The sequence below is a fragment of the Leopardus geoffroyi genome, chromosome C1, assembly GCF_018350155.1.
Source record: "Leopardus geoffroyi isolate Oge1 chromosome C1, O.geoffroyi_Oge1_pat1.0, whole genome shotgun sequence".
In the NCBI taxonomy this organism is placed as follows: Eukaryota; Metazoa; Chordata; class Mammalia; order Carnivora; family Felidae; genus Leopardus; species Leopardus geoffroyi.
The window spans coordinates 140,408,747-140,436,230 of NC_059328.1; the positions used below are offsets into that span (position 1 = coordinate 140,408,747).

Sequence of the window (27,484 nt, forward strand, 5' to 3'; positions counted from 1 at the left end):
GTTCGTCTTGCAGTGTGTGTATGTCTTAAGTGCCTCATCTAAGAATCTTGTGCCTACACTTTTTCTCCACAGTGTTCAGCAAAGTGTCTTGCAGAGAGTATAGATATGCAAAAAATACTGATTGGATGATTGGCTGATTTTTATAATAGAGTGATTCTATTTGAGGATACTGAGTATTAGCAAACATTTTAATGATCATCTTGGGCTGTTTGTGGAAGATATTTATTTGATCATTGAATTGACTAAAATCTGCTCTCTCAGGAGCCTTTGGGCATTTTGTAAATCAGAGTTTGTGTTGGGTTGAGCAAGCAGGAGGGCGTGCATGTATGGAATAGGGGCTCCCTCAATTAAAGGGCAGAGGCAGTGTCATCAGAGAATACATTCAGGCTGCAGCCGCTTTGGTATCAAATAAGCAGCTGGAAATTCAGAGCAGGTGGGAACTGGAGGACTAACGCCCAAGAGGTAGAAGAAAGTGAATGAAGTAGAGACCACCAGTGACCACTGAGACCTGTTACAAAACGGGTAAACCATCAAAAGCCTGGTCTTTACAAACCACTCACTGTAAATGTTTGACAATAACAGTATAGAGTAAAAAAATATCTTACCAAAGGATGCCCAGTGCCTAGTAGAGTGGACTAGACCTTCATTTATTTTTTAAATATTAAAAAAAATTTTTTGAATGTTTATTTATTTTAAAAGAGAGAGAGCATGTGAGCAGGGGAGGGGCAGAGAGAGAGAGAGAGAGTGGGAGAGAATCCCAAGCAGGCTCCGAGCTGTCAGCGCAGAGCCCAACATGAGGCTTAACCCCATGAACCGTGAGATCATGACCTGGGCTGAAATCCAGAGTCGGAGGCTTAACCAACTGAGCCACCCAGGGGCCCCTAGACCTCCATTTTAAAAATTGGTATTTGAAAAAATTCTGGATTGGAGTGGTATCAGATTTAACCCCAATTAGCAGTGGGAGAGTTTATTCTCACGTGCGTGCTCAAGCTCACATATACTTCAGGTCTGTGTCTGTTGCAACAGAGCCACGGGGCTGAAGAAGCCCTACTCTGGGCTCTGCTCTGTCCCATGTCATCTGTACCCCTTTAGGCTTAGGTATGCCGTCGTCCTCTCGGGATCTGTTATGTCTTTTAGAATACAGGAATTCTATCTTCTTACCTACCTGAGAATAAGAGAATTGACTAGATAGCTGAAATTTATGGCTAATATCTGTGATTCACCAATTTAATTCATTAATGCAACAAGTATTTATCGAGCATAGACTACAAAGTGCCAGGTACTATTTTAAGTTCCAGGCACACAGCAGGGACCAGACAGGATCCCTACCCTTGAGAAGCTTACATTATCTGCAGGATGAGGGGGGACAGACAATAAGCAAAATAAATCAATAAATGAGACTGTGTATTCAGAGGTAAAATTAAGTAATATGAGGTCTACCTAGAAATACAGCAGAATAGGGGGGTGGAGAGAGATTTGCAGTTTTAATAAGGTTAGGGAAGACATCACTGGTAAGGTGACATTGCACAAAAACTTGGTGGAGGTGAGGAAGCAAACCGTATTGATCTCTGGGGAAAGAGCACTCCTCACAGACGTAGGAGTAAGTACAAATACCCTGAGGCAGGAGTTATTGGCAACTCTGAGAGATAGCGAGCAGTGATCAGGGGAGTGTAGTAGGACATGCGATGAGAAAGGTAATGGGAGCTGGACTATATAGTGCCTTGGAGGCCTTTGTGACACATCCGGATTTGACTCTGAGTGAGGACAACCGATGTATCTTTTACAAGAATCACCGTCTGCTGTGCTGAGAAGAAACTAGAGGGGCCAGGGTGTAAGCAGGGAGAACAGGTGGAAGGTTATTGCAGTATTGCAGGTAAGAGGTGACGGGGCACTGGAGTGGTGAGATCACTCCGGATGTATTTTGAAGATTTACAAATGGATAAGGTGTGAATGTGAGGCCAGGAGTGGAGTCAAGGAGGCACAGATTCTGGCACATGGGTAGAGGTGGTGGTGAGAAGTTCTTTTCTGGTTTCTTCAGATTTCTCAGTGAAGTGAGAAAACAAATCACCAGCAGAGAGTGACGCTAGAGTGGAGAATGGTAGAAGTTTGAGGGAGAACAGAGAAGCTATCATGTTGTCATCCAGGAGAATAGGAGCCATGAATGAACTAATGTCTAATGCTGTGGACTAATTTCTAACGCTGCTGGTGGTCTTTATTATCAGTATTAATGTACCTTCGTCCGTGCTATTCCATTTACCAAGTGCTTTCTCATAAGCTGACTGTCCCAGCAACCCTGCCAGGTGGCAGAGAGAGCGGGTGTTCTAAAAGCACACAGCTGGAAGTCAAGGCATGGGGCTCAAATCCAGGTCCTCTGGATTGAATCTAGAATTCTTTTTCCCTGTCAAGCTTCTCTTTTTCAGTGAGTGTTAATTGGCAATGATTTCCAGGTATGAAAGTACTTCACAGGATCTCTATTCGTCCTCCCGTGTTTTACTGCTCCAAATAGTCCCACAGAGAGATCAGACTCAGTGCTCTTTGTTCGTCACTATCAAGTGTTGATTTCTATCATTTGGGGTTGCAGTCCAGGGTAAAGCAAGTGTAATGGTGAGAAAATCCTTGCAGAGCTTAAAAATGAAGTCTACTTAATAGGAAAAGCATAGCCTTGTTAATGGAAATTCTGGTTGCTTTCCAGATCATAAATACGTTTTTAGAAATACTTTTGCTAACATGGGAAGTCGTAATTTCCTTAAGTGCAAAGTATTATTATTAATAAGAATTAGGTATGAAATTATTCTTCTTACTCTGCAGCCACAACTTGTATGATCCTAATTGTGTCATATGCATAGTAATATTAGGGTAAAATATCTTTCCTTCTCCCTTAAGTATGGTTAGAATTTCTAAGGTACAACTGATGATTTTCCTGTTGTATTAGAAGATTAGAATCTTAATCATTTTCAATGCTGCATCTCCTCTTTTAAATGCTGACTTTTACAAGGAACTCTTCACCATACTCTGCCTTCTGAATTTTACTCACTGCTTTTCACCCTCTTTGAGATCTGATTCTGTGGCCTTAAATCATGTTTGTGAAACTCACACTGGCAGCAGTCAGCATCTCAGTTTGGTGTTACTGACCATACCGTAAATCACTGGAGTTTCTAAATCTTTCAATAGCTTGATTCAAATCTCGTATAAAATCAGTTAGTGTCAGGGCAACTTAAATATGCACAAATTTTTGTCACACCTAAAAACTGGAGGAATTCAGAATGTCTGCAGAAGAGTAGTAGATACTCAAATGAATAGCCTGGTGTAATGTTGCTACTTCATTACTTTAAGAGAAAGTTATGAAAATATTGTGCACTCACCTTCTCTAGAATTCTTTAAGGGAGGCTACGTTTTCTTATACTGCTAATATTTTACATATGATTTTGCTTGGACAGAGGGCAATAGGCTTTAACTAGAAAGTCTTTGATGATCTTTTAAAATATTCTCCAAGGAAAATGGTAAGAATAAAAAACTTTGAATATCAATATCTGGTTTATAAAGAAAATATTCCAATGAGTGTTTTGGGGATACTTTTTATTGTGGTAAAATATGCATAACATAAAAGTGACCATTTTAACCCTTTTAAAGTGTACAATTTAGTAACATTAATTACATCCACAATGTCGTACAACCATCACCACTGTTCAATTTCCAAACTTTTTATTATCCCAAGCCCAGTAAGTGCTTTTTAAATTACATAAAAGTACTAAAAGTTTCCTGTACGAGCTGACTGACCTTGAGAATTGCCTGAAGTTTTAGTAGGTCAGTAAATAAGTTTTGGGTCAGAAATTATCCAATACGAGTGTTCATTTCGTAATATGTTCATTTCTTACTAGGCTGAGCTTAACCACATCTTTGGTCTCATTGATTATTGTTAAAATTCGGTTTTTCAGGTAAGGTGATTGCTTTCATGACCCTTCCCTTAATCCCTTTATCAAAGTACCACAAAATTAATCTGGACGTCTGTTACTTTAACATCAAAGAGATTTGGCAATCCCGTGTATCGCCACATGTACAGTCCAAAGATTAAAGTCCGTTCAGTTTAAAGAGATCCCAAATAACAGATGACTGAAAGAAGCCATACATGAAAACTAGAATGAAAGAGAAATGATCTTACTAAGTCATTATGAGTCAGAGCCTTCCATGAACTATGTAAATACCATTGAAAGGAATCAGTTTGGCAAATTACCATGAACTGAGTGTACTTTGAGCAAATGTAGAACTTTTCAATTTAAAGCATTGATGCATTTGCTTTTAGGTAACCGTGGTAATGACTTCCTAGTACCTGATGATATATACCAGTAAATCATGTAACTGACTTTCCCTACTTAGGTAGTGCTTACTATGACCTGCACATCTTTCTCCACCTGTAAAATATGTGTTCATCTTTAAGGATTTAAATTAAATGCCATTTCTTTTGTGGCGACTTCCCAGCTCCCATGGACAGCCATTGAGTCTTCCTTTATGGGCCAATACTACTCTGCAAAGAAAACCAAAAAAAAAAAAAACGAAAAACCCCACAAAACTCCATATTGTAGCAAACATCACATTAAATTCTCATTTCCTCTACACTGGAAGCTTCTTAGGGATAGGGACCGTGTCTTGTTCCTACTTGTATTCCTACCGCAGTTCCTAGCGCATAAGAGAAACCTGTTAAACACTTGTTGACTGACTAAATGCATGAACGAATCAATGTAAGCATCCATACTGGGATTTTCATTTTTTGACAGCGTCTTAATTATAAGATGTTTATATTTTACCTACTAAATAAATTGGCAAAATGTATATAGTGACCAATTTTATGTGTTGAGGTGGCAGCTGTTTCCACTTGTGACATAAACTGAAGACAAAGTATTTTGATCACAAACTCTTGGACATTTTGCCCGTGGCTGTAGAAAACTCAAGATGGTGTTCCCTGGAGAAATTCCTGGATGACTGTGTATGTTTGTCATGGGAATTGAGAAGGCTCTGGGGGACATGTCTCCTTCAAGTCCTTAGTGCCAGAGTGTGAAATCTCCCATCATCTGCTTTGTTCTGGGTAAAGGCCCAGCACTGGTCCCAATACCCACGGGCATTGGTCAGGGAAACATTCCACTTGACATGGCGCTTGCCACTGTTGGGCACTGGTGTTACATTGCAGCTGGCACCACAGAGGAAATAGTACAAAGAGAACAGCTGTCACTGAGGATTTCTGTGATGAGACAATGGGACTTCCCTCACTCCTTATGAAGTTCTGTCCAGGTGCAAATATAGCGACCCTCTGCCTTCAAGTGGCTTCATAGGACCCATCCTTTCATTTTGCCTCCCCTTGGCTTCTCTTTTGATTCCTCTTCTGCCCTGAAGGAGAGCTCATGGCATTCTAGGTGGCAGAGTGTGAGTGAGGACAGGTAGTCCTGAATGTCTCATTTTATTCACTCTGCATAAATTCAACCGACTGATCTCCCTGGCCCTCTCTGCATGCAACACTCAGAGCAGAAGCATCTGAAAGGCACATTTCTTTCATTAAGCCCCCAGGAGGACAAACCCAGCAAGGACATACTGGATTTATCTGAGTTTAATGGTATTCGTCCAAGATAAGCCCTGGTGTGCAAACGAAATTGGCAATTTGGATAACTAGCAACAGAGTCCTAATATCAGTCATGTCTGCAGAGGCTATCTTGGTGACCTTCTTGTTAAGAATCCGGGGACTTAACCGGTCTTCTCAGCCAGGCAATTGGGGAGATTTATTTTCCTAGAGTGAAATGCCCAGTGAATTCAGTGAAAGCAATTAGACTGGTTCTGTACAGAAATTGAAATTTTTCCTTTCCCATGATTATCAAACAGAGAGATCAAACCTTATTTGTTTGTGCTCTTTCCAGGACAGCTATGGGAAAGGGGGAGGGAAAAGGGTTGACTTTTCTCTGGCACTAAAAATACAAGGATACATTTATCTTTATGTGTGCCGAGGAGGCGGGGGAGAGGGAGAGAGAGAACAAGAGAACTACCTGCTTTGGAGAGTGGAATGGGGTTGGGCTCCCTTTCCAGGAGTTGGACAACAAAGGCAGTGCTTGGGCCTAGAACATCACCACTGTTCCCCGAGCCACTGTTCCCCAGGTGCAGCTGAATGCACACATTTTGGCAAAGGATCAAGAATTTCTCCCCAAACCTGTAATTAACCATTATAATTGCCTGTGTTTTCCAAAATGAAAATGTCCTGAAAACCTAATCCATATATTTTAACCTTTTGAATCTTCTGTAGAAAGAGAAAGAGCATGTGGGCCAAGTTACCCCTTCTTGAAGAATGAAGACTAACCTGAATTTAGTTATAATTATAAGGACAGGAGAATCTTCAGAACAGTAATGGCAGGGTAGTAGGTTTTATTTCCTATTGCACTTAGGTTTGGAGTATTTTTGTTTCCACAGCTGCGTAGAACTTCCCCCTCTTTGTGAGATGATTTTCAGATTTCTCATCTACCATGTGCTTTAAATTTTAATAATGCTTATTGACATGGAAAGGCCTGATTTTCTGCTTCTCACTGATTTCATCCTCTTTCCTTTAGCGGCTAGAAACTCCTGTCTCTGGCATTGCATGGCCTTCAGCCGGAGGGGGGAAACGGGCCCTTTATTATCAGACTCAGAGTTGGACCTGAATACCTTGCTTGTGGGCGTATTCTGGTGAAAACAAGGAGACAGGGAGCACAGGGTGATGCTGGCATTGAAGCGCTGTGCCTTCTCATTTAGCAGAGAGCAACGGCTCAGAAAATAAACATTGTAGAATACATCTGAAGCCTAATGGAATTTCTGAAAAGGAGAGAATGGATGTAAGTTGCGCTGTAGTCAGCACTGAATAGGGGTTTCTGGTGGACCAGCGCTAATGCCCCTTTCTGGATGGGAGCTTGCCACCAAGCAGCACGTGGCCACATGTAGTCCTAATGCGCGCTGGCTACCTACTGAGTATCAGCAATGAGGTACATCGAGAACATGGGAAGATGTGTTTTATCAACACTTAGTCTCTTCTAATTGCCTTTTCATGTAATTCACAAAATTGAGGCTTATCCTGCTTCTCAGAACCTTGTGTGTCCTTGAACGTGTGGGACTACAGTGGTCACCAATGCGACCAAATGGAAAAATCTTAGTGCACCCGGCACGGCAGTGACAATGTCCTTTTAGCCACAGGAAGCCAACTACATCTTCAGTTTGAGATTATCTGTTTTTAAAAAAAATTAATTCCACTATAGTTAACAAACAATATTACATTAGTTTCAGGTATACAATGTAGCAATTCAACAATTCTGTACATTACTCAGCACTCATTGTGATAAGTGTGCTCTTACCTTGAAGAGCACCTTACACTTACACTTGAAATCACCCTCACCTATTTCACCCATCCCCCCTCCCACCTCCCCTCCGGCAACTACCGGTCTGTTCTCTATAATTAAGAGTCTGTTTCTTGTCTTTCTGTGTCTCTCTTTTTTTCTCTTTGCTCATTTGTTTTATTTCTTAAATTCCACTTATAATTGAAATTATATGGCATTTGTTTTTCTCTGATCAGCTTATTTTATGTAGCATTATACTCTCTAGCTCCATTTTTGTCGTTGCTAATGGCAAGATTTCGTTATTTAAAAAAATTTTTAATGTGTGTTTATTTTTGAGAAACAGAGACAGACAATGAGAGAACTACCTGCATTGGAGAGTGGGATGGGGTTGGGCAGAGACGGGGAGGAGGGGGAGAGAGAGAGGGGGAGGGGCAGAGAGAGGGAGACACAGAATCCGAAGCAGGCTCCAGGCTCTGAGCTGTCAGCACAGAGCCTGATGTGGGGCTCAAACCTGCACACCATGATATCATGACCTGAGCCAAAGTCAGATGCTTAACTGACTTGAGCCACCAAGGTGCCCCAAGTTTTCATTATTTTTAATGGCTGAATAATATCCCATTGTATATTTATACCCTGTTTTCTTTATTCATTCGTCTATTGATGGACACATGGGTTGCTTCCGTAACTTGGCTATTGTAAATAATGCTTCAAAAAACATAAGGGTGCATGTATCCCTTTGAATTAGTGTTTTTGTATACTTTGGGTACATAACCCAGTATTGTGATTACTGGATCATATGGTATTTCTATTTCTAATTTTTTGAGGAACCTCCATACTGTTTTCCACAGTTGCTGCACCAGTTTGCATTCCCATCAATAGTGTGTGAAAGTCCTTTTTCTCCACATCTTCACCGACACTTATTTCTTACGTCTCTGATTTTAGCCATTCTGATACGTGTGAGGTGATACATTTCATGGTGGTTTTGATTTGCATTTCCCTGATGATTAGTGACATTGAGCAGAGATTCTCTATTTTTGTATAAACTTTCAGTTCCCAGAGGAACATCTGAACAAAATGTTTTTTTTCAAAGGAGTAGAATCAAGGACTGATACTTGGATTGAATGTGGGTAGTGGCAGAAGGAAGAAAACATGTTAATATTTCTAACAGCAAATTTAGTCCTCTTCATGCTTCTCTCTTAAGCCAAATCATTTTGAGTAACAGAGGTCCTTGTTTGGGTTGCAGATGGAAGGAAGCCAACCGGCATCTAATTCTCTTCCTTTTCTCACCTTGCCCTTTATGCAAATAACTAGCATACGTTAATTTCACTTACTCATTCTTTCAGTTGTTTAATAAATATTCTCTTATGATTCACTACATGGGAGGGACTGTGTTAGATGCCTGTGATGCAGAGATAAATAGGACAGGTTGCGGGCTGGAAGAGCCTCTGGTTGGGTGTGGAGGCAGGCCTGCCGACAGTGGATACAGCACCGCCTCTCTGAGAGTGGTGCAGAGGAAGCTAGGAGGAGGTGAGCAACTCAGTGGGAAAAGAGTGGGGGAAGGTTCTCACACGGGAACCTGCTTAGGCTGAGATACAAGGATAAACATTCACCAGGCAGATAATGAGATGAGACACTCCCAGCAAGAGGAACAGATCAGGAGGTAGTAGGTAGACTAGAGAATGTAGAGGGAGCTCTAAGTACAAACAATGACATCAATTGAGAAAATAGGAAGACATCCTTCTTCAAGCATCTTTGAAGCATCTTTGCAAATCATCTTTGCATGTACTGTACGAGACCAAGGCTTATCCTACACTTAGCCTTGACCCATGGAAGGTGGGGTCTAGATGGCAGATGGCCTTGGTGCTGCCCTAAAGAGTTTGGAGTCCTCCTAAGTATTTGATAGGGAGTGTAAAAGGACCTGGAGTGAAATCACATGTCCATATTTTCATTTTGGAAAGTATTAAGTTATAAATGACTGAACTTAACTTAAACTACCTTATTTTTCCCCCTCTCTCATAAGTGGGAGGTCTGAGGGGTGTTCTGGCTCCAGGTACAGTGGAATCTAGGGGTTAAAGTGGTGTCATCGGGACACTGTCTGTGCCTTTCTCTCCACAAGTCTCTGTGTCATTTCTCCTCTTGATTTGCTTTGAGCACCTCTTTTGTACAAATTGGCTTGATTCTTTTTTTTTTTTTTTTTTAATTTTTTTTTTTCAACGTTTATTTATTTTTGGGACAGAGAGAGACAGAGCATGAACGGGGGAGGGGCAGAGAGAGAGAGGGAGACACAGAATCGGAAACAGGCTCCAGGCTCTGAGCCATCAGCCCAGAGCCCGACGCGGGGCTCGAACTCGCGGACCGCGAGATCGTGACCTGGCTGAAGTCGGACGCTCAACCGACTGCGCCACCGAGGTGCCCCAAAATTGGCTTGATTCTTAAGAGACTTCTCACATGTTAACAGATATGGACACTGATTTCTTCAGATATTTTGTATACATACATAGTAGCAATACAGGGAGGGGAAAGAGCTCTGGGCAAAAGTGCTGGGGAGTTCTCTGGCTTGGTTGACCACATGCCCATTCCTAAACCAATCTTTGTAGCTAAGGAGATGTGTATTCCATCTAGGTCTGGGTCAGATGCCACCCCCTTTACAGATGGTGGGGGAATTAACCTGTGATTCCCTAAACTACAAAGATAAAAGGGATGAAAAGTTTGAGTGAACTTCTACAGAAATAGAGGGCAATGTACCACAACACATAAAGCTGTAGGATTAGCCTGGTGCAGCTTCCTGCCAGGCGTTCATTTCACATGAATTCAGATAGCACGTTGGCTTTATATGAAAACAGATGAATACATTATGGAGTAGAATGTAGTTGACACTTTTAAAAAAATGAAACATGAGGTATTGCAGAAATTTAGGCTTTCACCTTTGGGCTGGATCTCAGTACCCTTTGGGTAGGCATTTGCTTTCTCTATAATTGGGTTAGTTAAGAGAAGAAGGTTGAGAAGTCTTAGGCTCCATCTTCCTGGTTTCAGGAAAGCCACGCACAATGAAGGCCTCATGTAAATGATGTTTCAGGAGAACATTGATGAGAATTGGTTAACGCCAGGGAGTTTTCACAAGTCAACAGCAGGGGTTTGGGGATGGGGATGTAGAGGAGTCAGGGTGTGATGAGAGGGTGATTGGAGACAGTGTAATTCTTGCCCGAATGCTTGGGTTTCATTTTATAAGATGATTGGCTATATTTGAAATCTGTTATTCACATAGTCTTAGCTTTACTGAAGTCAAATACTTTTTCTCCTTTTCTGTGCTATTATTTTATGAACTGATCAACTATGTTTGTTTTTATTTTTATTTTTTTTTAATTTTTTAATGTTTATTTTTGACAGAGAGAGAGAGAGAGAGAGAGAGAGAGAGAGAGCATGAGCAGGGGAGGGGCAGAGAGAGAGGGAGACACAGAATCTGAAGCAGGCTCCAGGCTCTGAACTGACAGCACAGAGCCCGATGCGGGGCTCGAACTCACAGACCGTGAGATCATGACCTGAGCCGAAGTCGGACGCTCAACCGACTGAGCCACCCAGGTGCCCCTATGTTTGTTCTTAGTAACATCAAGTTAATCGTACTATGACTTACATTAAAAGGAAGGTTAAGAATTTTCAACAACCTGGTGATCTTAACCCTTCCTAATGCTAGGCAGATTATCTTCCTTCTCTTCTGGAAGGACTGGAAAAGTTCCAGAAAGTTCCTTGCCCAACATAATGGGTTAATACTGTACTGCACACTTTGTTAAGCTTTACAATGGACATTGTCAGATCAAGTTACAGCATAGGACTTAAAGGTCAATTATGCCATCATTTTAGGGGGAAGGGAGAGTGGCTGGGATATTAAAAAAAACCCAAAGTCTTAGCTTTTAAAGACTTATGAAATTGTAGTTGCTTTGTGACATTTGATCGATCACTTTTCTTAATTTCCATCCTGATAACAATCTCCTTAGTCTTTTCCTAAGAAGCTCTTTCATGGCAGAAACACTGTCCTGTGTATGCCTGAGAGAGACAGGACCAGTTATACAAGGTGGAGGACAGTGGGGGTGGGAGGTACCCCTGTCTCTTTGAATTGATTTGTTAATATTTTCCTGTGTTTACTGAAATCAGGGTACCTGAAGAAGTTAAAGTTTAAGCCATAAAAATGTTAGTCACAACTGGGCTTGGAACTGGCTTCAGAGAGAATAACTGAGTCAGACATTTGGAGGCTGAGAACCAAATTAGGGAAATATGAAAAGTAGAAACAGAGAAGCCAAAATGGCCCCATGCATTACTGAATGGCCTAAGGGAACATCTGTGCTTGTATGCTTCTTGGTTTACAAACTGAATCCAGGCACATTTTCATCACAATGGTTGCATTTGAATAGCAGTGAAGGTCACCAGGATTAGGGGTTTTGACCTGTCATGGCAATGGGGTTTAGGTTTGGTGTCTTTATTTTTGACCTGTGAAGTCTGTTGTTCAAAGCAAAGTTGATCTTTCCCTGAGATGGCCTTGAGGGCCTTGAGTGGATGTGGGCCAGCTTCACGTTTCCAATGAGTCTCTCCTCCTTCTCCTCCTGACTGCCTCTGTCTCGTCAGGACTGGAGCCTGAAGCCCTACTCTCTGAGGCTGCCGTGTAGGGGGTACACTCCAGTACTGGGTGGGTGCATTTGCGAGGCTAGCACAGTGGCATGTGTTGCTCTTTTGGGATCATGCTGGTGGACCCCCTACCTGTCCCTGGCTCTTGACCGTGTAGCATTTAACCTCCTTGCATTTTCCCAAATAGAATGATATACTTGTAAAACACTCTGAAATATAGACTTATTATATACCGCCCGTTAATTAAATGCAGTTGACTATGATTATTTTGCTTTGAATTCCCTGTCAGGAGATACTCTATCCCGGTAAGTTTACTCATATTTTGGACCTTGTGTCATTTTTAAAATGCTCCATACTGGACATCTGAAAGAAGCTATGGCCAATTTTGAAAACCTGTACCCTTGTAGCTCCTGTTTAGTGTAGCTATCTGGCCTCTTCCTCTTAGCACCTTCTTACTTCATGTCTACTTTGAATAATCTCTTGTCCAACTCTTTGGAAAGGGGAAGAATACTCTTGTCCCTCGGGAGTGCCCCGCACACATGTTGTTGCTGTGAACCTCTGTGCTGTCCACTTCCTACTGCCGTAAGAGATTTAGGGATGCCTTGCTTGTCCTTTGTTCCTATCTTCTACTCCTCTAGTTCCTGTGGCTCCATTTCATAGCAGGTTTTCATGTTGGCTCATTCTTACCTTGCTTGGTGAACCTCTGTCCTAGTCAGAGACAGCCTACTTTTTTGACTGTCTAGAGAATTTTGGGGGACGTTGCTACCTGGAACTGTTGCAGCAGTGCCTACCCCCTCAGCCAGGCAGGCCCTGTCCCTACGGCTTGACCCAAGGCATCAGGGTACATGTCCTAGTTCATTGTTTCAAATGTCAGGATCTGAAGTCTTATGATAGCCAATTCTGAATTCTAAACACCATGGATTGTTATATCCGACACAAAGTTTTACAGTCTCTCAAGCCAGCAGACAGTAGTTGAACGGAAGTATTGATAGAGTAGTTCACAGATGATGGGCAGGTTATGACGTGATGCAGTGAGTGTAGTTGTATTCATACATAGACTCTTGTTTGGAGATGTTCACCAGTGGTAACAACCTTTACTTGTTGGGTACATATAGTCTATTGCTCAGTGCTCTAACCGCTTCAGGTGTTAGAGCATTCTAACATTCACAACGAGCCCTTATGGTAAGCATTAGTACCCCCATTTTACAGATGAAAGAATTGAGACACTTGCCCAAGGTGAGTGGTAGAATTAGTATCCTGGTGCAGGTGCCTCTGACTTCAAAACTTTCCATTATGTTATAGTGCTGTGTGTTGACAAAGAAGAATCCTGAAGTGATCATTAGTAACCCACTCTCCACGGGAAAAAGCACTTCTGAGCATTCTCTTGAATGTGGCACCACAGTTTTTCATTGGATGATTGATTGATTCTTTCTTGCTATGTGCCAGACACTAAAATGGATTCTGGAGTTTTAAAGGTGAGTAAAACTTGACCCTTGTCCCTGAGGATCCCACAGTTTAGTGAGGCAACCTCTTATTTAGTGTCATTGAATTAGTGTCTGCTATAGAAACTGTCTTTGAGCTTTCTCTTGTTCCAAACCACTTTTTCCCCTGCTTATGAAGAAAAGTTCTTGCCCTGAAGTAACTGAATTTAGGGGATGGCCTAGAGTGTTGTGGATCTTTGGATGTCTGTATGGGGCTTTAAAAAAATTTAATTTTGTTCCTGGAGCTCTTACTGGCTTTTTGCATTGAAGTCAGATTCCACAAAAACAGCTAAGACAGCATGATAATGTTTTATATTTATATGGCCCCTCCTAGCCTATAAAATGCTTTCCAGGTACATTATTTGATTGATCCTTATAAGAGCTGATTTTTGATTCCTGTTTCATAGCAGTGACTCTCAGAAGCCACTCATGTGGGTGTGATGAGCCTGACATGACCCTGGGTTCTCTGCCTGTGACGTGCCACTTTTCAATGGGGGAAGAGGTTTGCTGGTAGGAAGCTTTCTGGAAGAAGAGAAGGTATATCAAGTAGAAGAAAATGTGGTTATAAATATCCTGACTTGTTTGTGGGGAAGTAGAGAACAAGGAATGTGCATTTAGCAGGACAACAACTGGAGTTAGTCAGCAGTTCGATTGACTGTAGTCAAGTACCTGAGCAGGGGAAGCCACGGGAGGAGGGTGTCTCCCTCAGTTCTGACTACCATAACAAAACACCACAGACTGGGTGGCTTAAATGACAGAAATTTAGGGGCACCTGGGTGGCTCAGTCACTTAAGCGTCTGACTTGAGCTCATTCATGAGTTCGAGCCCCGTGTTGGGCTCTGTGCTGACAGCACGGAGCCCGCTTCGGACCTTCTGCCTCCCTCTCTCTGCCCCTCCCCTGTTCACGCTCTCTCTCTTAAAAGCAAAGTTTTAGAAAAATGACAAAAGTTTATTTCTCAGAGTCAGGGCATGGTGTGTGAGTGTGTAACGTGGGCATAAAAGGCATAATCAATGTGGTTGTAGAAAACGATTTCTCGATAGTTATTTGGACTGAAAGTAAAAGGAAGGTAGACTTTCTGAGTGCTTGGCGTATGTCAGCCTTTCTGTAAACATCTTGGAAATTCATGCAGTGCATTATTAATCCCTCTGAGGAAATGGAAGCTGTGATTGCATAGCAGTGAGTCTTCTTCCCATTTATATAAGCAGGATGCTGCCTTACAGAGGTGTTATATTTTCCTTCCTTCCTTCCTTCCATCCTTCCTTCCATCCTTCCTTCCTTCCTTCCTTCCTTCCTTCCTTCCTTCCTTCCTTCCTTCCTTCCTTCCTCTTTCTCTCTTTATATCTCTCTTTCTTTCTCTATTTAACCTTTTCTTTCTTTCTTTCTTTCTTTCTTTCTTTCTTTCTTTCTTTCTTTCTTTCTTTCTTTCTCTCTTCCTCTCTCCCTCTTTTTTCCTTTCTCTCTTTCTCTCTCTTTTTTCCTTTCTCTCTCTCTTTCTGTCTTCCTCCCTTCCTTCCTTGCTTTCTGGCTTGCTTGCTTGCTCACTTTCTGGCTTTCTTTCTTTCAGCTATACAAAGATCTTGAATGCCTATTCTTTTTGAAAACCTTTAGATCCAAATTTGACCCCCTGGGAAGGTTCTCTGTCAGTGAGAGGATATTGCTTTATGTAGGACCCCCCCTGGAAAAAATAAAATAATCCTTGCACATTGGCTCAAGTGTGTGATGAAAAGTGTATAGTCTTGTGTTCTGTCACTGTACCTGCCTCATTCAGGTACAGCCTTGCATAAGTCTTCTCCTACTTCTGAAGTTGGAATGATTCAGTGATGACAGTAAAGCCCTTTTTCATGGTAATTATAATCAGAGTTCTGAATACATTTATGCATCTATAGCTTTTCAGTGTTACACTTAAATGGATGCCATCAGAAGCATTTTGAAGGCTGATTTAGCTTGAAGAATTTCCATTTAAAACCCATTCTTGTGTTTCTAGCGTTTTCAGCAGCAAGGCGAGGGAGTTGGTCTGGTCCTAAACGACTATGGTTAGCGGATGAATTCAAGACTCTTCACTGTGTGAAGATAGTATTATTTCTTCCTCACAACTCTAGAAGCATAAATTTTCAAAATAAATAGCCTCATACTTGCTCTTTTTAGGATATTAGATGGTCTAAATAACCAGCTTATCAAGAATAAGGCTCACTGAGTTAGCAGGCATGGAGGGTGGAGGGTGTGCTGTGGGCAGGGAAGCCTCACTGGAAAGGGGTCAGAGCCAACTGTGGTCCTGTTTGCCTTGTGTGGGCAGGCTGCAGACGCAGGCGTGCATTAGGGAGCTGTCTTTTTGGCCACAGCATTACTTACACACCAGAGGGTATGATGTACAAATCTGAGCAAGATTAAGGGATCTGGGTTCTACTGTACCGTGTGAGAAGATGAGATTAGCTTTCCCCAGCTACAAAGACTGGATACATTTTAAAAAGTATTTTAACCGCAGGGATTTCTAAGTTCTCCTGGAATCTATTACCATCTATTAGCTCCTGGGGCTTTGAAGCACTGACTGCTGAAGATATGACAGTAATAGGGTGATTTGCTTTCCTTTGTGGTGGGGTTTGAATACCAAGGTGCCAAACAAGACTGGATAGTCTCCTCCAGACCTGATGATGGAGGTAGGGAGGTTTTACGCAAAGCCTGCTTACAAATCAGGTGGCTTGACGGTCTAGAATCAAAAGTGCAGTAATCAGCTTACACTGTCACGTTTCTATCAGGATGACAAGAGTACTTAAGACCTGCTGTTTGGAAAGTCAGAAGCAAATGTTTTTGCTTCAACTCTTAATTCACAATGATGTCATTTCTTCTCGCTGTACAGTTGTATTGAGGAAATCAGCCAATGTTCTTTGTTCTGCTGCATGAAAGGTGGTTTTAGGGCCATTAGTGATTCTATGAGTTTCCCTTCACTTGAGTCCCTGAGTTTATACTTTTGCTACAACTAGGCAGAGTTGTCAACAGGGGACCTCTAACCTCCTGGAAATAATGATAATAGCCATCACTATTCTCTGTGTCAGGCATGTGCTATGGGCTCTCATTGTTCACCTTATTTAAGCTTCACAAAAAAGAATATGAAAATCCTTTGACTTGACATCCATTTAAAATATATTTTAAAACTAAATTTATACCATAAATTCATATTTCATAACTTGAATCTTTTTTTATAATGAAATTTATTTTTTTCCTGATTATATAAAGTAAAAATCATCTGAAACTCGTGTCTCAGTAATAACCACAAATAACATTTTGGTGCCCAGCCTTTTATCTCTCTCTTTGTGTATCTTTCTCTACACAGACACATTGGTGTGTGTATGTGTGTTTGTACAAATAGTTCTTCATAAATTAGATCCTATTAAACATTCTGTATTTATTGGATACCTTTTAAAAATTACATTGTTTCTGCCTTCCCTTCACACCATGACCCCCCCCCCCCCCCATCAATCAGTGTCAAACAACCTAGTTTATATATCTGGATATCTCCATATTTCTCTCCATGTGTTATATACACACTTATATTTATGTTTATGTTTTGGTATGAAGAGGCATCCCCCAAATCAGTGTTAGTCATGTGATCAGGCTCCATTATCCAGAATTCTAAATAGTGGACAATACATTCCAAAAATAGAGGGATTACTGTAACATACTCTGAATCTTCTCTTACTGAGCAGTACCTCATAGTCTTTCATTGTTGAGATGGCATATGGCTAACTCATTCTCTCTAGTGACTTGGTAATAAAATGTGGGGTAGGAGCTCCATCTAATTCTTTTTGTTCCCATTTCCATGACATCCCATTGGGCATGTGCCATTTATCAATGAGGTGTTTTCTCCACAATGGATCACAACGCTTACTTTGTCACGTGGAAGCTCCTAGTCTATGAATATTGCTCCTTAGTCTGTTCTGTTATTCATTCCCATGCCGTGTTTTGATGTTAATGGATTTAAGTCTGTCTGGTATGGCCCTTCCTTCTTTATTCTTTTTCAAAAATTTCTTGCCAATTTTTGGACATTTAATCTTGCCTAAACAGATATTATATCCACTTTATTTTTTTTAAGATTTATTTAATGTTTTTAATGTTTGTTTATTTTTGAGAAGGATAGAGTGAGTGGGGGGTGTGCAGAGAGAGGTGGGGACAGAGGGTCGGAGGAGGGCTCTGTGCTGGCAGCAGTGAACCCCATGCAGAGCTTGAACTCAGGAACCTTGAAATCATGGCCTGAGCCGAAGTCAGATGTTCAACTGACTGAACCACCCAGGCGCCCAAAATTTATTTAATTTTAGAGACTGCATGAGTGGGGGAAAGTGGGAGAGAGAGAATATCTTAAACAGGCTCCTGACACGGAGCCTGACTCAGGGCTCAATCTCACAACCCTGGGATCATGACCTGAGCCGACATCAAGAGTTGGACACTCAATTGACTGAGTCACCCAGGCACCCTGATATATCCACTTTAAAAAATTGGGATTCTAATTGACATTGTATTAAATGAATGTATGAATTTTGATTTTATATATTTATCTCTAATCTTTCTTTTCCTTTTTGATGCTATTGTAATGCTATTGTATTTTCATTGCAAATATGGGAAAAAGCTCTAAACCACTAGCCACCTGATCCAAGTCCTTTATTGCGTCTAGTAGTTTTCATATTTAAACCAGAGTTGGAATTTCTAGGTATGTAAGCATATCATTAAGAGAAAGGGAAAACTTTCTCTCCTCATCACTCTATTTATATTAACTATTTTCTTTACCTCAGTTCACCGTTGCATTGTAATGATGATAATAGGTATCCCATCTTATTCCTGGCATTGTTTAGAATGATATTTGCAGTTGATTTTCGATAGATATTTTCACGTTCAAGATGTTTCTATTTACATTTTACTTGGGGTTTTATTAAAAATGGCTGTTGAATTTCACCAGGTGATTTTTAGAAACTATCCATATAACCAACCACTTTTCCTCCATGCATTTGTTTCTGTTACGAATGATGTTAATGGATTTGCTACTGTAGAAACTGCCTTTTTGGCATAAACCCCACTTGATTACTGGCAGTATTCTTTCGTCTACTTTTGGATGTGCTTGCTAATATTTTACTTAGATTTTTTATAAGTGGGATTACAAATAAGCAAATATTTACAAGTGGGATTTCTCTGTAGTTTTCTTTTATTGTACTGCTTTTATCAATTTTGGTTTAAAGGCTAAGCCAGTTTTATAAAATGGATTTAGAGGCTTTCTCTATGTTTCCATAGTCTTGAATAATTTAAATAATATATTTTTATTCTTGGTAAGTTGTATGGAACTCACTGAAAAATCCTCTGTTTTGGCTCTCTTTCTTAATAGTAGGAATTTAACCACTCTTGACATCTGTACTACGATAATTTATCTATTCGATTTTCTACGTGAATTAGTTTTGTTAATTTATAACTTGCAGAAATTCATGCCAAGAACATCAGAATGCATTTGCTTCTTTCTCTTTTACCTGCCTCTAGCCTTGCTCCTTCCCAGCTCCTACATTTCCTTTCATTCTTGACTATTACTGTTACTCGTGCTGTCTCTCTGTTATTTCAGAAGACTTTCACCTTCACTGTACACTTTCCCAGTTATGATAGCCGTAGTATCTTAGATTCCACAATATATTTGCAAGATATACTTCTCGTCACTGTTTTTTCTCCTTTCCCTTTTCCTCTCTCTTGAGGTCTCTGCTCTGATGCATTTTTGTTGCATTAGGGTCCCTGTCGCTATTTTTTACATATGAAACATGAACTTTATTTAGTTATGAAACTTTGCATTTCTCCAAGGATTTTCTTTCTAGCTAGATAAGCTTGGGAAAGTTTAACTTAGCTGGGCCTTAGTCTCCTTATCTGTAAAATGGTAATACCAATAATGGCTACCTCATAGGAATATTGTGAAGAGTTAGTGTAAGTATTCTCGTTACCTATTGCTATGTAATGAACTGCCCCCAAACGACAACTTACTATTATCTCTCGTGATCCTGGGGGTTGGGCTTGGCTGGGCTATTCTTGTTTGGGGGCTCTCATGTGGCCAGAATCGAATAGCAGCAGGGGCTGGGATCTTCCAAAGGTTCAACTAGGTTTGATGTCCAAGATAACTTTTTCACTCACATGACTGTTTTTCTCATACAACCACTCTTTTCATCGGAGAAGCCTGGGTTTCCTACATGGAAATTCCAAGAGGCAGTATTCATAACGTCTTGGCTTAGAACTGGTATGGGTACACTTCTACCAGATTCTATGAGGTGGGAGACTAGACCTCATCTTGGGCTGGCATGAATGGAGAGGGAGGGAAGGAACTAATGGAAGCCACCTTATAGACAAACTATCACGATAAGTGAAATGCTTAGAATTGAACCCGGCACCAAATGAGTGCTATTAAATGTTAACTCAATGATACTATTGTTGTGGTTATTAAATCAACTTCAATATTTCCTATTACTGTGGGAGGTGAACGATGTCTCCGATGGGCACAGAATTCTGGGAATGCAATTCTTTCCTCTCAGTAGCATGCAGATGAAGTCTGATGTTAGTCTAATTACCTTTATAGGTAACTTGTTATTTTTGTCTAGATGCTTCCAATATTTTTCATTAAACTCAGAAATAAGACAGGTGTTACCACTTTTGAACAGGCTTTTGGAGGCGTTAGAAAATATGAGACAAGAAAATAAAGGAGGAAATATTTAAAAAGAAAAAAAATTTCCTCTTTGAGTTGATGATTATATTTAGAAAACTCAGGAGGCTCTATTAAGAAAAAAAATGTATAGTAAGGTGAGTGATTATGAGATAAACACATAAAAACAAACTTTTCTTTATTCTAGCAAGTACTGGGGTTTGCATTGATAAGTGTCTTTTGTAATCATTATTTTTTGTTTTTGTTTTTGTTTTTGAGAGAGAGAGAGAGACACAGAGTGTGAGCAGGGAGGGGCAGAGAGAGAAGGAGACACAGAATCTGAAGCAGGCTCCAGGCTCTGAGCTGTCAGCAGAGCCTGACGCAGGGCTTGAACTCACAAACTGTGAGATCATGACCTGAGCCAAATTTGTACGCTTACCCAACTGAGCCACCCAGGCGCTCCAGTGAAGATTCTTAACTTGAAACTGGACCCGCTCTTTCAACCTTCCAACTGCAGCCTTTTTGCAAGATAAGGCCATTTTCCTGCGTTATTTCTTCAATTTTTGCCTTTCCTCCTGTTTTTCTACACGTTCTTGTAATTTGTATAACTATAATATGCCAACTGCCTTTTCTTGGGACAATTTGCCCTTTTATCACAAGGTTCTAATTTTCCTGTTTTAGAAGATTGTCCTCTATTTTATGATAGGGTGGGGATGGCAGAAGGTGGCCGTGTGTGGGGGAGGGGGATGGGGGGAGTTGTTATTTTGTCTTACAGCTGTCCTGGAAGTACTCCTCTGGGATTTCAGAGAGAGGCTGCTTTCTTCTCATTAGAATACTCTCTTGCTACCTGGGGTGGGGTTGGAGGGGGGAGGAATGTGCAGGGAGGTTCTTCTGGGGACCTCAACGGAGGACAGACAGCTGGAGTTGGCCTGCTGGACAAACCTCAGGCTCATGAAGTTGTAGCTGATCAAAGCATCCCACAGCTTGACCTGAACTTTGAGGGTGAATAAAGCAATGAGTAAGCCATGGAAACTAAGATAAAGGGACCCAGACACCAGAGAATAATAAGCAGAAGGTAAGTGGTATTGGTCAAATAGAATAGATGGAGGAGAAAGATGATTTAAAAAAAAAAAAAAAAGATAGAAAGTAATTCCATTGCAAAATAAAGTTTTCCAGAATTTAAACAAAATGCTTCTTATTTATTTATTTATTTATTTATTGATGTTTGTTTATTTTTGAGAGACAGAGCATGAGTGGGGGAGGGGCAGAGAGAGAGAGGGAGGCACAGAATCCGAAGCAGGCTCCAGGCTTTGAGCTGTCAGCACACAGCCCAACGTGGGGCTTGAACTCATGAACCGTGATATCATGTCCTGAGCCAAAGTCAGATGCTTAACCGATTGAGCCACCCAGGTGCTCCAACAAAATGCTTTTTATTTTTTTTTTTTTTAATTTTTTTTTTTTCAACGTTTATTTATTTTTTGGGACAGAGAGAGACAGAGCATGAACGGGGGAGGGTCAGAGAGAGGGAGACACAGAATCGGAAACAGGCTCCAGGCTCTGAGCCATCAGCCCAGAGCCCGACGCGGGGCTCGAACTCACGGACCGCGAGATCGTGACCTGGCTGAAGTCGGACGCTTAACCGACTGCGCCACCCAGGCGCCCCAACAAAATGCTTTTTAAATGAAACATTCCGTAGATGTCAAGAATGCCCAAGAAATTGTCAACAGTGATTGCCTCTGGAAAGGAGGGGTGGGATGGTAAGGGGACCAGGGTTAGAAGATGACTTCCTTTTCATCGATATTTGGCCCTACATCACATTGCCACATTACATATGAATGTAGTTATGCAGTTGGATGTGGAATGGAGTGGGCTATAAAAAACAAGTAGTGGTGTTAGGGTAGGGTGGAAAATTCCTGTTTCCAAATTATAGGAAAATATGGCATTTAATTTGGAAGGAAAAATGCATCTTTATTTTTATTATCTTCTAATGAAACCACAAAAGGACTCGTAGTACCTGTGACTTTGTCATCAGTACAAATCTAAAACATTTTCAGATAACATTAGAGTTGTTGCAGACATCTTGAGATATCATTTAAGCTCATCATTGCTTGAAATTATAATCATTATTAGCATCACCAGTGGAGCTTGATATTTAATGTTATAATAAAGAAGCATATATATTGCTGTATCACAAGTTTATGTATTTTAATATTTTTATGTTGATATTTAAATATAATTGGTTTGCTTTGTAATCCTATATATTTCACTTTATGCATTTAAAAATACTACTCTGGGAAAAGGTTCATTGGTTTCACTAGACTGATAAGGGATCTATGTGCCCAAAAAAGTCAAGAAGTTTTGGGATATAGGGACTGTTGGGGTAAACTGGTCTGGAAGATCAAGTAGAAAAACATTTCAAAATACAAGAGCAAAATATATAAATAAAAGGTCACAATCACTGGGATATTAAGAGACTTAGTGGACAGTCTGACCCTTCCAAAATGAGCAGGCCAGATAACAGGACAAGTCTTCCCCATGAAGCATGGTTGGGAACATTATGTCTGTGTTGTTGCTTTATTTGTATGGCCTTTTAAAGGAAAACACAACATTGGCAAAGTTTTGTTGGAGGAGTTTTTTTTGTTTTCAAGTTAAATTTTTAAAAAATTTGTTAAAGTTTATTGATTTTGAGAGAGAGAGACACAGAGACAGAGACAGAGTGCAAGCAGGGAAGGGGCAGAGAGCAAGGGAGACACAGAATCCAAAGCAGGCTCCAGGCCCTGAGCTGTCAGCCCAACACGGGGCTTAAACTCATAAGCTGTGAGATCATTGACCTGAGTCAAAAGTCGGATGCCCAACCGACTGAACCACCCAGGTGCCACTGTTTTCAAGTTAAATTTTACCGATCCACAATCCCCCCCACCCTCGCTCCATCCCCGCCCAGGCTCAGAATCACTGATGCAGGTCAAATCCTTTAATGCACAGGTGGAGAAGCTGGTGTGATTGTCCATTGGGAAAAGCTACTTCGGGCAAAGCCAGGACCGGAGCATCCCTGCCCCAGACCTCCATGCCATTCCCCGCCCATCTTTGCTGAAGAGGGGGCTGGGAGGGCTGGTGGGAAAGTCCCAGGACAACCACCTGATGCTTTTAGACCTGAAAGAACTTGTGGTGATCTGTACCTGCCCCAGGCAGTGGTAGCCTGTCCTCTGCCTGAGCACTTGTTGCTGTTTACTCCACACTCAGGCGGTACCTGTCCCTTAACATTTTTCCTGGAATAACAAAGAAACAGCCTTTTTAACTCTTGCATGGTGTCCTGCTGATTGTAGGTCTCAGTGGCCCTTTAAGTAGCAAAAGGAGAGCAACATCAGTGCTTGAGACTACTGATTGTGTCATTGTGTGTGAGGAAACAACAAAAGGCGGTGTGTGTGTGTGTGTGTGTGTGTGTGTGTGAGAGAGAGAGAGAGAGAGAGAGAGAGGAGGGAGGGAGGAAGAGAAAGTTCGTAGTTCTTTGTCTGGAGGATGAGGAAGAAAAAATCTTGTCTAAACAAATTTTATTTAAGCCCTGAGATTATGTATTCATGGGATTTTTTTTTCCAGAGGAAACTGTAAATGTTACTGGCCATTGTAATCTTGCTTTACTAGCTCTTGATTAGAGATCATATTTAAATTTTCCAGTAACACACTTGTTAATAGTGTTTGCTGCTTAATTATAACAATACTTTTTAAAAGTGCCAGGACATCCTTAAGTTCATGTTTTGATAAAAGTGGAGGATTCAAGAAGATTGCTTTTGGATGTTAGCGTTTGCTCTAAGATTTGGGGCCTTCCCCAGGACATGCAAACAAACAAATGCAAAGATAGTCTCACCTGCAGGTATGAGATGGGTTTCTGTTGGCATGTATCTGGCTGCATCCACACTCCGGGGGCTCCACCTGACAGGGACTTCCTTTTCTCATTAATAAGAAGACTGGAAGTTGGCAGTCCAGGGCAGATGTGACAGCTCCAAGAGACCAGTTTTATTCCATCTTTCTACTCGTACTCCCCAAAATGATAGTCACACTCTTGGGCTTCTCATCTCTATTCAAGCCCCAAGAAGGGTGAAGGGCAAAGAAGGAAAAGCAAAAGCCAAAGGTGAGCCATCAGCTTTCTTAGAAGCACCACTGTGGTTTTCATTTACATCTCATTAGCCAGGAATGTGTCCCATGACCACCAGTGCTGGTGGGAATTCTGGGAAGTGTATTTTGAGTCAGGCTGGATGCCACTCTGAACAAAATAGAATTTCTGTTTGTAACAAAGAAGGAGTGATCGGATTTGCGGTATGTAACCTTCAGCCTAGCACAATATCCTTCACCATACCCCTCTGTCTGCATTGCAGCTGTTTCCTGTTCATCTGTCTCTGGCTGTGTCTTCTCCCCCAGGAAGTCCCCAGGAACCCCCAGGAGGGGTTAAGTGACCATTCTCTGCACGTTGTTTAGCTATACAGTTAACATCACACCTAACCTATTCCTGTCATCTGGAATGATCAGTTTTATGACAGATCTTGTAATTACTGTCAAGAGTGGGGTTTGTGTCCAACTTTTAATCCTGGTTCCTAAAACAGTACTTGGTACACAGTAGATGCTTATTTAAAACAGAACTGTTGAAGGCCAGGTAAGCTTACTGAAATTCAGGGATCTCAGAGCACTTTTAGTTTTTTTCAAATTCTTTTTCATTTTTCTCTGTTTTGAGCTACAATGTATACATTTATAAGTGCCTCTGTTAGATATATTTTTAGATGTTTTTAATCTTGTAAAACATACTGGTTGTTGGTGCCAGCGTACATGTGAATGTGTGTGTGTGTGTGTGTGTGTGTGTGTGTGTGTGTGTGTGTGTTGTGTATGATCTTTATCTGAGTGCAGCTGTTAAATGGGCCAGTTATTTCCTATGGCACCAAGTGTTTTGAGAACCATGAAGCAAAGAGGGACTGGAGACAGTGGCCTTAGACCTAGAATTCCAGTGCTGTAATAAAAGTGCAGTTTACACACCCCACCCCAACCCACCCCACCCCCACTGCTGCCCATGTTGGAAGACAAATGAGGTTGTTTATCTGAAAAGTGTTTTGAACTCTTACCTCTCCAGGAGAAAGGTCCTATGTTAATTCCTGGTACAGTTAATCCTCTATTTCCCATGGCAATAGGCAAAAAATAAAAATTTTTTAAAAAGAGTGCAGATTGTCTAAAGGTCATTGATTCTGGATTTTGGAATTGAACGATAATATATTTTGGATGTTGGCAGGAGACCAGCCTCCTGTGTGGGTAAAATGAGGCCATTGTTAATGTGAGTCATGAATCTGCATTATCAGTTCCTGTCTAAGCCTATCAGGGACAGGTGGTGTGGAATGAATTTGTATTAAGAAAGGGCCAAGGCATAGGCAATGCTTTTGTATCTGTGGCTGTCTCAAGTTCCATCTTTGTTTTCTGATTAGATCATTAGAAACTGGGTTACATTTGGATCTTTTACTGAAACGCTTATGTGAAGAGTATCTCCAGATCCTAGGCAGAACTACTGGTGAAGTCATTAAGGGTTAATGAATGAAGGCGTGGTCAAAAATTCCCATGTCCCTAAGTATGGTCCTGGACTAGCAACATCAGCATCACCTAGGAAACCTGTTAGAAATGAAAAGTCTCAGGCCCCACCCCACACCTACTCAATCAGAAACCCTGCCGGTAAAGCCCAGAAATCTGTTTCAACAAGTCCTCTCGGTGATTCTGATGCAGGGTCAAATTTGGGAGCCTAAGGACATAAAGTCAAGATATTTTCAAGGTGTCTTGGATCATGTCTCTTAGAATTCAGCACCAAGTAAAAAAATCTTTGACAAACAGGCACGAAATCTTTTTCCAGACAGTAAGAATGACATCAACCATCATGTTTCCATTTTTGCCTTTTTCTTTAGGAAATTTGGAGCCATGCTGACTGCTCAATCATAGTCAATACATTTTCCTGGGCTTTTTATCTCCCCTTCCTTTCCATGAATTTTATTTGCTTCTTTTATTTAATAGCCTTACTATGAGTCTTTTATTATAGGCCTTCTCAAATCCATTTTTCTCGTACGTAGGTTGGCAGTGTGGGTGGGATATAATTTGAAATAAATTGACTCACTCACATGGTGATTGACAGAAGTATTTGACTAAGAAATGTACTAGAGAGTGAGGGAAGCTAGCATGGAATTAAACAGATCTTGCAGAAAACACCATGCATGCCCTTGAATATTTGTACGTGGTGAGAAAATGCAAACAGTGTAGAAACATACAAAATGAAAGTAAAAACTTCCCTCACTCCTCTAGTGAAGGCCTTCTCCCCAAACATAATTATTAATAACTTTTAGGTGTCTTTTTAGAAGATAAAGATAATGCATAGAGCCTATATATATGTGTGTGTGTGTGTGTGTGTGTGTGTGTGTATTATTTATTCACTTCCATTTTAGAAAGCACCATAGTGTACAATCTCATTTGTGTCTTCCTTTTCTTCATAATATATCTTGTAGATCTTCTTTCTTTTTAGAAGTGATACAATATTCTTTTGTATGGTATTACTTTAACTTATAAACCTCACCCTTATTATTAAATATTTGGGTTATCTTGAACATTTTCCCCTATATGATTTTAGCACATTTTTGACATATATCTGCTAGGTAAATTATTGGAAGTGGAAATTTTTGATTAAAGAGTACACACATTAAAAAAATTAGTTTCTGGGGCGCCTGGGTGGCTCAGTCGGTTAAGCGTCCGACTTCAGCTCAGGTCACGATATCGCGGTCCGTGAGTTCGAGCCCCGCGTCGGGCTCTGGGCTGATGGCTCAGAGCCTGGGGCCTGCTTCCCATTCTGTGTCTCCCTCTCTCTCTGCCCCTCCCCTGTTCATGCTCTGTCTCTCTCTGTCTCAAGGATGAATAAACGTTAAAAAAAAATTAAAAAAAAATTAGTTTCCAAAAAAAAAAAAGATAAACTAATTTACTTCTCAGATGGGATTGTCTCTTTTCCCACATATTTATTAACATAGGGTATTATCAGATGGAAGTATTTTTGCCAATTTTAGGTGAGGAAATTATATTGTTCTGAATCATTGTTTCAATTCACTTGTCTTTAAATCTGGTAAGATTAAACCTTTTAACAAGATTTATTAGCTAATTTTTTATTTCCTTTTTTGTGAACTGCTGTTGAGGGATGTTTATCCATGTTTTTATTGATCTAATCCTAAAGTTTCTATATCTGGAAATCTTTAAAATCACTACAGTTGTTTTTGCTTTTGTTGTTTTAATACAAAGTTTCTAATTCTACCTTAGACTTCCTGAGTCTGTTTCTTTACTAGTCTGTTTTTTCAGGTAATGTTGATGAACAGTCACAATGGGACTGTAGTCTGTGAACAGT

The 27,484-nt window shown here is 40.8% G+C and overlaps 1 protein-coding gene across 4 annotated transcripts in view; it reads left to right on the forward strand.

The window, feature by feature from the left end:
- The window catches only part of LYPD6 (LY6/PLAUR domain containing 6), a 124,162-nt gene that overhangs the window by 49,293 nt on the left and 47,385 nt on the right, over positions 1 to 27,484 (forward strand). For 2 of the 4 annotated variants that reach the window (XM_045479768.1, XM_045479763.1), the window contains exon 2: positions 13,257 to 13,429. The exons of 1 other annotated variant lie outside the window; for it this stretch is intronic. The gene's annotated coding sequence lies outside the window, so the exon portion shown is untranslated. Of the gene's footprint in view, positions 1 to 13,256; positions 13,430 to 13,842; positions 13,973 to 27,484 lie in introns of all 4 variants that reach the window. One more of the 4 variants, XM_045479765.1, reaches the window with a different exon arrangement.